We start from the raw sequence: 10,233 nt of genomic DNA on the forward strand, positions 1-10,233 counted from the left end.
GTCTCTTTCGTGTTGCAATGGTGATAGTGGATTTTCCAAACCCCATATACGAATATTGTCTCTGTTGACTTTTCCACTACGGTGGAACGTCGCCTTATCGCTAAAAATTACTTGATGTAGAAATGCGTCATCCTCCATCTTTGCTAGCACGTAACCACAAAATGCGAGACGCTTCTCTTTGTCTTTGGGGTTGAGAGCCTGCACAAATTGTAATCGGTAGGGGTTGTACAGCAAACGCCGTCTCAGAACTTTCCCTACGTTTGGTTGGGGTATTCCAAGTTCTCGACTGGCTCTTTTGGTAGGACTTACTGCGACTGCGCACAAAACTTTCTTGAATCCGTCGGACATCATCCTCTGACACACGCGGTAGGCCAGTGCTTTTTCCTTTGCACACATGTGGTCCAAATGGCTCTGAGCACTATGGGACTTAACTTCCAAGGTCATCAGGCCCCTAGAACTTAGAACTACTTAAACCTAACTAACCTATGGACATCACACACATCTAAGCCCGAGGCAGGATTCGAACCTGCGACCGTAGCGGTCGCGCGGTTCCAGATTGTAGCGCCTAGAACGGTTTGGCCACCCCGGCCGGCCCTTTGCGCACATTCCCAGTCTGTTTAAACTGCTTAAACCAACGGCTAATGCTTTTCCGAGTTGGTGGTTGAATACCGAATTAGGTACGAAATGCCCTCTGCGCTACGATTTGCGACTCACTTTTCTCGAACTCAAGAACGCAGAAAACTCCTGTGCTGCAGTCGCCATCTCACTCGCAACTGACAGTGAAACATAATGACGGCGCCGGCCGCGGTGGCCGTGCGGTTCTGGCGCTGCTGTCCGGAACCGCGAGGCTGCTACGGTCGCAGGTTCGAATCCTGCCTCGGGCATGGGTGTGTGTGATGTCCTTAGGTTAGTTAGGTTTAAGTAGTTCTAAGTTCTAGGGACTTATGACCTAAGCTGTTGAGTCCCATAGTGCTCAGAGCCATTTGAACCATAATGACGGCCCTATTGCCGCGCGAACTCTACCGGCCGTTTCTGAAACCATCACCGCCCGCCCACCAGAAACGTTGAAACTTCCTCTTTTCATTGGTATTAAGCACTCCGTCTTCAGACCACGAGTGGCTTACCGGGACCATCCGACCGCCGCGTCATCCTCAGTGGACGTTGCAGATAGGAGGGGCGTGGGGTCAGCACACCGTTCTGCCGGTCATTATGATGGTATTCTTGACCGAAGTCGCCACTATTTGGTCGACTAGCTCCTCAGTTGGCATCACGAGGCTGAGTGCACCCAGAAAAATGGCAACAGCGCATGGCGGCCTGGATGGTCACCCATCCAAGTACCGACCACGCCCGACAGCGCTTAACTTCGGTGATCTCGCGGGAACCGGTGTATCCACTGCAGCAAGGCCGTTGCCACTTTCATTGGTATTAAGTTTGTTGATTTTGGATTTGTACTTCAATATCTTTGAAAATGGGACCATCAGTAACAATAACACTGTATATTGTCTATCATTTGTATTTGGCTTGATTTTTTTGTGACAGTTCTGGAGATAGTCATTATTAACCGAAATCGGTTGCCTGTCGACAGTTTGTTTGCTATCATTAACTGTAATCAAAGAAAGAACTCGATCATATTCGATTCACTGGTTTTATTCGCGATTAGTCGCAGCTTATGAACGTAAACGAGAGTGGGTCGGAAGAGGTTGCGTGACGCCTTGTCTGAAGTGTATCCAGCTACCTCCAGGTGTCCCTGCTGAGTGCGAAGTGAAGCTCGGCTGCCTCGTGGGGGCGCCCGGCGCGTTACCTTACTTTAATGGCGGCGTGCCAGCAGAGTGGCTGGCTTTTAATTGGATCACGGGCGACGGGCCGCACTGTGCCTTCGCGAGTTCCTTTCTCGGCGGCGGGAGTTATTCTTCTGGCGCGAGAGTTCCGGGAGGGCGCGAATGATGTGGTAATGGAGAGAGCAGTCAATAAGCGCGCCGAGCTGCGCCGTCTGCCTGCCGAATGCTAATTCCCTCTCCTGCGGGCCGCCGAGGCGCCAAATCCCAGCTCCTCCGCGCGGCGAGCGCGAAAATCTGGTTCCGAGAGGCGCTATCGTTTCGAGATAGTTTCCACACGTACCCGTCACGTTAATTAAGCCACTTGTACAGCCGCTGAGAAACAAGGTGGCGAGTGTCGTGTTGAAGGAGTCTTAATCAGTGCGAGACGTACTCATCCTTTTTCAGCTCTCGGATGATAACTTGGCTGCTGTAAGATGCAATTACCTCTTCTGGGAGTCGACGTCGCTCCCAGATTAGTCTTCTCGACTTAAGAAGCACCGGCTGTAGTGGCGCTAGCAGTTTGTAATACTTCAGTGAAACCAGAGCAGGATAATGTCGTAGTACGTGACACTCCATGTAAACAATTTCTTTCACATCAACTGTCTTTGCTAAATTCAATGTCATTACAAACTCCGATTTGGCTTCTTAAGAATGGTATGCAGTTGGAAAAAAAAATGAAGGAATAGTAAGTTATAATGTGTCCGCCTCCGAAGGTGAGTGGTCAGCGTATGTGGCTGCCATGCGAAGGACGCGGGTTCGATTCCCGGTGTATGCCAAGTATTTTTCCTTGTTAGAGGACTGGTACGGTGTGCATTCAGCGCCGTGATCCTATTTCAGGAGCTACTTGACCGGACAGTTGCGGCTCCACAGCCTGGCAAGTCTGCAAAACGGCTGAGAGAACAGTGTGCTGACCACATGCCCCTGTATACGACATAAAAAAGATGCCGCGAGGCAGAGGGTGACATGGTGGGTGGCAGACATCCCTTGGGCCTTTACGGCTTCGCAAGAAGCTTCGTGGTCTCGCAGTCGCGTTCTCGCTTCCCGAGCACGGGGTCCAGAGTTCGATTCCCGGCGGGGTCAGGGATTTTTCACCTGCCTCGAGATGACTGGATGTTTGTGCTGTCTTCATCATTTCATCATCATTCACGAAGGTGGCGATATTGGACTGAGCAAAGCTTGGGAATTTGTATGGGCGCTGATAACCGCGCAGTTGAGCACAAACCAACAAGCTCCAATAGGCTCTCTACTACACACAGGGCAGACATTGGCCCTAAAAACATTGGGCCCTACTACACCACTCTATGTACAACAAACGACATTAGAAGGAAGGTCAGCGTTGGCCGTAATATTGGTGGCTTATTGATAGCAAAATCGATTTTCAATCACATAGTGATCATCTTCAGTGCTGGAAGTTAATAATTTCACATAGCGATCAGTGAATAAAAAACAAAAGACCGCAAATACACCTGAGTATAAACCAGAACATACCTGTGGTGTACAAATTAAACTCTTAGGCACTGGTATCAAGTTATTATCAGTAACCAAAGCTAAGCAACGATCACAATAACTGAAGCCGCTGTTTACATTCACCTATAAAGCAGACCTCTGTGTGACAGGGTCTTGGAACGCCATCTATGTGGCGTGCCAAGATAGTCCGCGCATTTGCCATATACGCAGTGTCCGGAAGGCGCTGTGATTAACTCAAGTGCCTAGTAAGCAACAGATCCGGTGGGTTCGGGTCACGGTCCGGCAAATAGTTTTCCTCGTCGCTGCTGATTCCGTATAAAGTCTCAATGCAGGTGACATCAATAGTTGCTTCCCTTTCCTTTCTTTCTCCCTCAATTTACACTACTGGCCATTAAAATTGCTACAACACGAAGAAGACGTGCTACAGACGCGAAATTTAACCGACAACAAGAAGATGCTGTGATATGCAAATGATTAGCTTTTAAGAGCATTCACACAAGGTTGCGCCGGTGGTGACACCTACAACGTGCTGACATGAGGAAAGTTTCCAACCGATTTCTCATACACAAACAGCAGTTGACCGGCGTTGCCTCGTGAAACGTTGTTGTGATGCCTCGTGTAAGGAGGACAAATGCGTACCATCAAGTTTCCGACTTTGAATAAAGGTCGGATTGTAGCCTATCGCGATTGCGGTTTATCGTATCGCGACACTGCTGCTCGCATTGCTCGAGATCCAATGACTGTTAGCAGAATATGGAATCGGTGGGTTCAGGAGGGTAATACGGAACGCCCTGCAGGATCCGAACGTCCTCGTATCACTAGCAGTCGAGATGACAGGCATCTTATCCGCATGGCTGTAACGGATCGTGCAGCCACGTCTCGATCGCCGAGTCAACAGATGGGGACGTTTGCAAGACAGCAACCATCTGCAGGAACAGTTCGACGACGTTTGTAGCAGCATGGACTATCAGCTCGGAGACCATGGCTGCGGGTATCCTTGACGCTGCATCACAGACAGGAGCGCCTGCGATGGTGTACTCAACGACGAACCTGGGTGCACGAATGGAAAAGCGTCATTTTTTCGGATGAATCCAGGTTATGTTTACAGCATCATGATGGTCGCATCCGTGTTTGGCGACATGCGGTGAAGACACATTTGAAGTGTGTATTCGTCATCGCCATACTGGCGTATCACCCAGCGTGATGGTAGGGGTGTCATTGGTTACACGTCTCGGTCACCTCTTCTTCGCATTGACGGCACTTTGAACAGTGGACGTTACTTTTCAGATGTGTTACGACACGTGGCTCTACCCTTCATTCGATCCCTGCGAAACCCTACATTTCAGCAGGATAATACACGACCGCATGTTGCAGGTCCTGTACGGACCTTTCTGGATACAGAAAATGTTCGACTGCTGCCCTGGCCAGCACATTCTCCAGATCTCTCACCAATTCAAAATGTCTGGTCAATGGTGGCCGAGCAACTGGCTCGTCACAATACGCCGGTCACTACTCTTGATGAACTGTGGTATCGTGTTGAAGCTGCATGGGCAGCTTTACCTGTACACGCCATCCAAGCTCTGTTTGACTCAATGCGCAGGTGTATCAAGGCCAGAGGTGGTTGTTCTGGGTAGTGATTTCTCAGGATCTATGCACCCAAATTGCGTGAAAATGTAATCACATGTCAGTTGTAGTATAATATATTTGTCCAATGAATACCCGTTTATCATCTGCATTTGTTCTTGTTGTACCCATTTTAATGGCCAATAGTGTATATTGCAGTTCGTCCAAGCATACGCTACTGCTCCTATGCTGAAAGCAAGCGAACACTACCACACCTGCGGACTAAGGCGGACAGACCCGCACAAGCGTGCTCGACGTTAACTTTCCTCCTCCAGCTCTTCGCGTGCCCCCTCTCAGCACACCGCGAAATACTCTAGCAAGTAGCTACGTCTCTGGCGCACTGTCATTTGTCGATACGAGCTGGTGGACGGGTCAGCAAGTACTAACTAAAAGAGTGACTGTAAGGGTGAACCTCTTTCGCGTGCTAATAATACGGTTCAACTACAGTGTTTGGCGCTTAACCCCTTACACAGCAGGGGAGATGCAGTAACCACCTGCGGAACTAAGGACGCCTCCGCCACAGCGGCGGAACGTTCTGTGGAACGGAATTTCTGGCAGGCGGCGGCGGCAAGTATTCAGCCAGTCGACTGGAGTCGAGGCGCAATGCCATTGTGATACCGCCTCCCCCTCTCCCTCGGTATTGGACGGCGCGGCGCGCCAGTATCGGAGTCCAATAAGCGGGGCGCGCAGACACCGAGGAATCCTTTTTCCGCCGGCCGGCAGCCGCTAAGGAGATACACGCCGAAAGAAGCGACTGTAGCTTATTATGAAAAGGCGCTGCGGCAGGCGGCAGCGGCGAAACCGTGAAAGACGCGCCCGAGTTTGACAGCCGAGGAGGCGCGAAAATGAATTTCTCAGTAGGCGGAAAGTCAGTCAGTCTCTCTCTCTCTCTCTCTCTCTCTCTCTCTCTCTCTCTCTCTCTATCCTCTGCCCCTCCTCTTTCATTGCGATGGAAGTTTGGTGGGAAGTAGGAGGGGGTTGCCTTGTGAGCCTACCCCGCTCTCTGCTCCGCCAGACCCTTATCACACCTGTCCCTCATACTTCGCCCCTCCCTCCTCAACATAACACGACCTCCACTTTTCTATTGAGGGTAAGAGCGCCCCACGCCTAGGAAACGCGCGCACACACACACACACACACACACACACACACACACACAGAGAGAGAGAGAGAGAGAGAGAGAGAGAGAGAGAGAGAGGGGGGGGAGGGGGGGGAGAGCGGAAAAAAATAAATAGAAAGTTAGACACCGCGGAAGATGGCATATATGTTAATGTCCAACTTTTGTTCGGCTTCTTCTTTTCGTCTCGTTCCAGTTATTCGTAGCCAGTTTAGACTGCATGTATTTATTACTATAAAGATAAGTAGCATGGCAATGTAGGCACGAAGAACCCGAAGTGTACTTCCGGCCGCCACCTTGAAAAGCTTTTTCTTCACTAGAAAATTATATTAGCGTTCTATTGTTTATTTTATGCCAGCCTTTTTCTTTTCCAACTTCAAATTAATTTCATAACTGTAGCAAAGAAATATGGCACTGTGCCCACGTATTCTACACAGCGTCTGTAAGTTAACATCTGTACCACTTTAGCATCTTTGAGACTTATTTTTTTCTTACTTATGTGAAGGTGGGCCACGTTTACAAAATGTTTAGCGCGTGTGCTGCCATAAAACATAGGATGGTGCGTATTCTAGTAGTTTTCCTAGAATTTAACAGCACTCACACAGTGTACATGCCAAAATGTGGACATTTTAAAATATACTGTATAGCACAACACACACATCTAATGCGTCGAGAAGAAATATACACCACGTGAGTTGTCACTAAATCTCATGTTTCATTAAATGTAATACCATTTCATATATGTTTCACGAAGTAAATTTAAAGTAATAAGTCTACCAAACTTAAAGCGAAAAATTGTGTGTTTGTGTTTTGCGCACAAAACCAGTAATGACGAGAAAATAACACTCCGGCAGGAAATCAAGCTTAATTTTGTAAGAAATGCGAAACCGGTACTGGTTTGATTTAGATTAACTTTCTAAACCATAGTTGAGGTTCCTGTTTCAAATTACGGAAGCTATTCGGAAAGTAAGGTGCGATAGGTCGCGAAATAGAAGCTAAAGTGAAAACCCGACGAAGATTTGCACAGATGTGTTGGGCAGTGTCCCCAGTACGTGTGTCGACAGCACAACATCCGTGTAGCCCACCTGTTAGCGTCTAGAGTACATATAGTCTTCAAGTTTGCCAACATTTGCTAAATGTTTGCGCAGCGTATACCTGATGCGGTAATCAGGAACTAGCCTGGTATTTATTTAGCTGAAAGTGGTAAACCGCCTCAAAACCACATCCAGCCAGGCTATCTCATCAGCGCTCGGGAGACGCATTCGATCCGGTGCAGGCTCGCCTCCCCATATCCCGGAAGTTGCGGGTTAACGCTCTCGGCTATCCGGGAAGGGAAGATCGTTAGGGTTTAATGTCCCGTAGACAACTAGGTCACAAGCTCGTAAAGTTTCAACGACGGCTAAAGAAATCAGGCGTGCCCGATAGAAGGAACCATCCCGAAACTGCCTGGAGCGATTTCGGTAAATGACAGAAACCCTAAATGGGGATGACTGGCCGCGGATTTGAACCGTCGTCCTCCAGAATGCGAGTCCAGTGTGATAACCTAGCTCGGTGGCTATACTGCCGATTCGGTAGCAGTTATTACATATGCCACAATAAGCCTGAGCGAGTGAAGTATATTATAAGTCATTTTATGTCTTCTGGCGTTATATTTATGACTCTTACAGATATTTTCGTACGTTGGCTGCCTTCCTTCCTTCCTCTTTAGCTGCCGAGGAGGACGTGCCAATTTGTCGTCAGGCCAAATTAAAGGAATACTCCGCTACAAAAAATGATGACAAAGAAAATGGAAAGAGCGAGGAAAGGTGAGATACGGAATCAGAAAGGGAAGTAGAAGAGGAATGTATCTCCTTTTTTATTTTATTTTTCTCCCTCTCTGGGCTGAATGTTGCGTGTGCGCCAAATACGCGTGCGTACGCCGGGGGTTGGGCAGAACGCCGGCATGCCGTTTCCAAAGGAACTGGGAAGATGAGGTAGCATCGGGGGTGAGACGCGTTTAACAAAGCGCATGTCTGAATTCAAAGCCGCGTTGCTGATACCGCCGACGGAAATCACGGAATGTGAAATGGAAAAAATTGGTGCCTAGGGAGCGCCGCAGTGGAGGGGGAAGATTCGTACAAGGGCTCGGCTGCGTGTACCGCTTACTGCAAGGAAATGCGGGCGATCGTCGATAGTGTCTGCGAAACTCGCACTGCAGGGCAGAATCTCCACCAGAATGATGCGTTAACGCGCAACAAAAGAACTGTAATATGCTGTATTCTGCTGAATCCCTGTATAGGGTAGTATCGCGAAAAATTCGCATTTTACTACTGTAGCTTGTTTTGATCCACTATCTGCATTTACTGTTTTTTTATTTCGAATGATAAGCCACCATTGTTTATGCTTCTCTGTTTTCAACTGCAGTTTACTTTGGGCCCATACTTCTTTCATTCTTCGAAGCAGTTATTTTCCTCTTCTTCTGTCCACTTTATTCCAGTTCTTGCTTTATTCAGATACTGAAAACCTGCATTTTCCATTGCTTCTTTAAAAAGCGTTCTTTTTCTTGTTCTCTCCATGTCGACCCCCACGTTTTTGACATCTCTTCCTACTTCTCTCACCCATGTTATTTTGGATTCGTATTTACTTAGTAAGTCAAACGTGTTTTTAATTATTCTGTTGTTATTTCTCCTCATTGCATCTGCACCTACATCTACATCTACACCTACGTCATACTGCGCAAGCCACCTAATGGTGTTTGGCGGAGGGTACTTTCGGTACCACTATCAGATCCCTCCAACACTGTACCACTCGCGACTAATGCGTGGGAAGAATGATTGTCGATAAGACTCTGTACTGTCTCTAATTTCACGAATTTTCTCCTCGGGGACAATACGCGAGATGTGTGTGGGGGGAAAGTAATATGTTGTCCGTCTCCTCCTGAAAAGTGCTGTCACTAAATTTCAATAGTAAATCTCTCCGTGATGCACAACGCCTCTCTTGTAACGTATGCCAGTGGAGTTTGTTTAGCATCTCCGTAACGCTCTCTCGCCATCTAAACGATCCCGTGACGAAAACCCGCCGCTCTTCGTTGGATCTTTTCTATCTCCTATAACAGTTCTACTTGAAAGGGATACCTGATAGATAAACAGTACTCAAGAATCGGGCGAACAAACGCTTTTTAATACACTTCTTTCGTGGAGGAGTTACATTTCTTTAAGATTCTTCCGATGAATCTGAGTCTGGTGTCTGCTTTTCCCACTTTCTGTTTTATATGGTCATTCCACTTAAGGTCGCTCTGGATTGTTAGGCCTAGATATTTTACGGCAGACGTTGTCTCCAGTTGTTTGTCATCAATAGTGTAGCTGTATAGTAGTGGATTTCTTTTTCTATGTATGCGCAAGATGTTACATTTATTTACGTTCAGGGTCAACTGCCAGGGCCTGCACCATTGAACAATTCTCAGTAGGTCGTTCTGCAAATTCTTACTATCCTCTGGCGTTGCTACTTTGGTATAGACAGTTGCATCATCTGCAAATAGCCTTAAAAAGCATCCGACGCTTTCTACCAGATCATTTATATGTATTGTAAACAGCACCGGTCTTATTACACTTCCCTTTGTAACTCCGGATATTACCTTTACATCTGTCGATTTAGTTCCGGTTAAGAGTGACATGTTCAGTTCTATCTGCAAGTAAGTCTCGAATCCAATCGCAAGTCTGCTCCGATACTCCGTGATATCGGATTTTTCCGATTAAACGGCGATGCTGGACGGTGTCAAATGCCTTACTGAAATAAAGGAACACGGCATCAACCTGAGCGCCCTTGTCCAAACTTTTCAGTTTCGAATTTAGTCTTTTATTCGATATTAATCTATGTTTTGATTGATTGCTGCTTTTAGGACATAGTATTTTTGTTAGGTATTCTTCTTTCCATTTTTTTCGAGTTCTCCCTACGTGGTCACTTAAAGATTTTTTGCGCCGTAGGGTATTTCTGGTCTGGCTATTGTTCCGCAGTGATTCAGTTTCGTGTACCAGGATAAAGATTTTTTATGTACATGTTCCTTGTTGTTTGAAAGGACAGTGCTCGTTTTCAGACTGTAAATAGATAAAAAGAAGCACCAATGTACAAATGTGTGAAGTCTTATGAGTAACTATCTATTTAGCGATAAAAATAATAATACTAGATTCAAAAAGCTACTTACACATTGATATTCTCCTCAGGTTTGCTGCG

At 47.2% G+C, this 10,233-nt stretch overlaps 1 pseudogene; it reads right to left on the reverse strand.

The window, feature by feature from the left end:
* Positions 1 to 1,294: 1,294 nt before the first annotated feature.
* Positions 1,295 to 1,412, reverse strand: LOC126204648 (5S ribosomal RNA; annotated as a pseudogene).
* Positions 1,413 to 10,233: the final 8,821 nt, after the last annotated feature.

The sequence above is a fragment of the Schistocerca nitens genome, chromosome 9 (assembly GCF_023898315.1).
Source record: "Schistocerca nitens isolate TAMUIC-IGC-003100 chromosome 9, iqSchNite1.1, whole genome shotgun sequence".
Taxonomy (NCBI): domain Eukaryota; kingdom Metazoa; phylum Arthropoda; class Insecta; order Orthoptera; family Acrididae; genus Schistocerca; species Schistocerca nitens.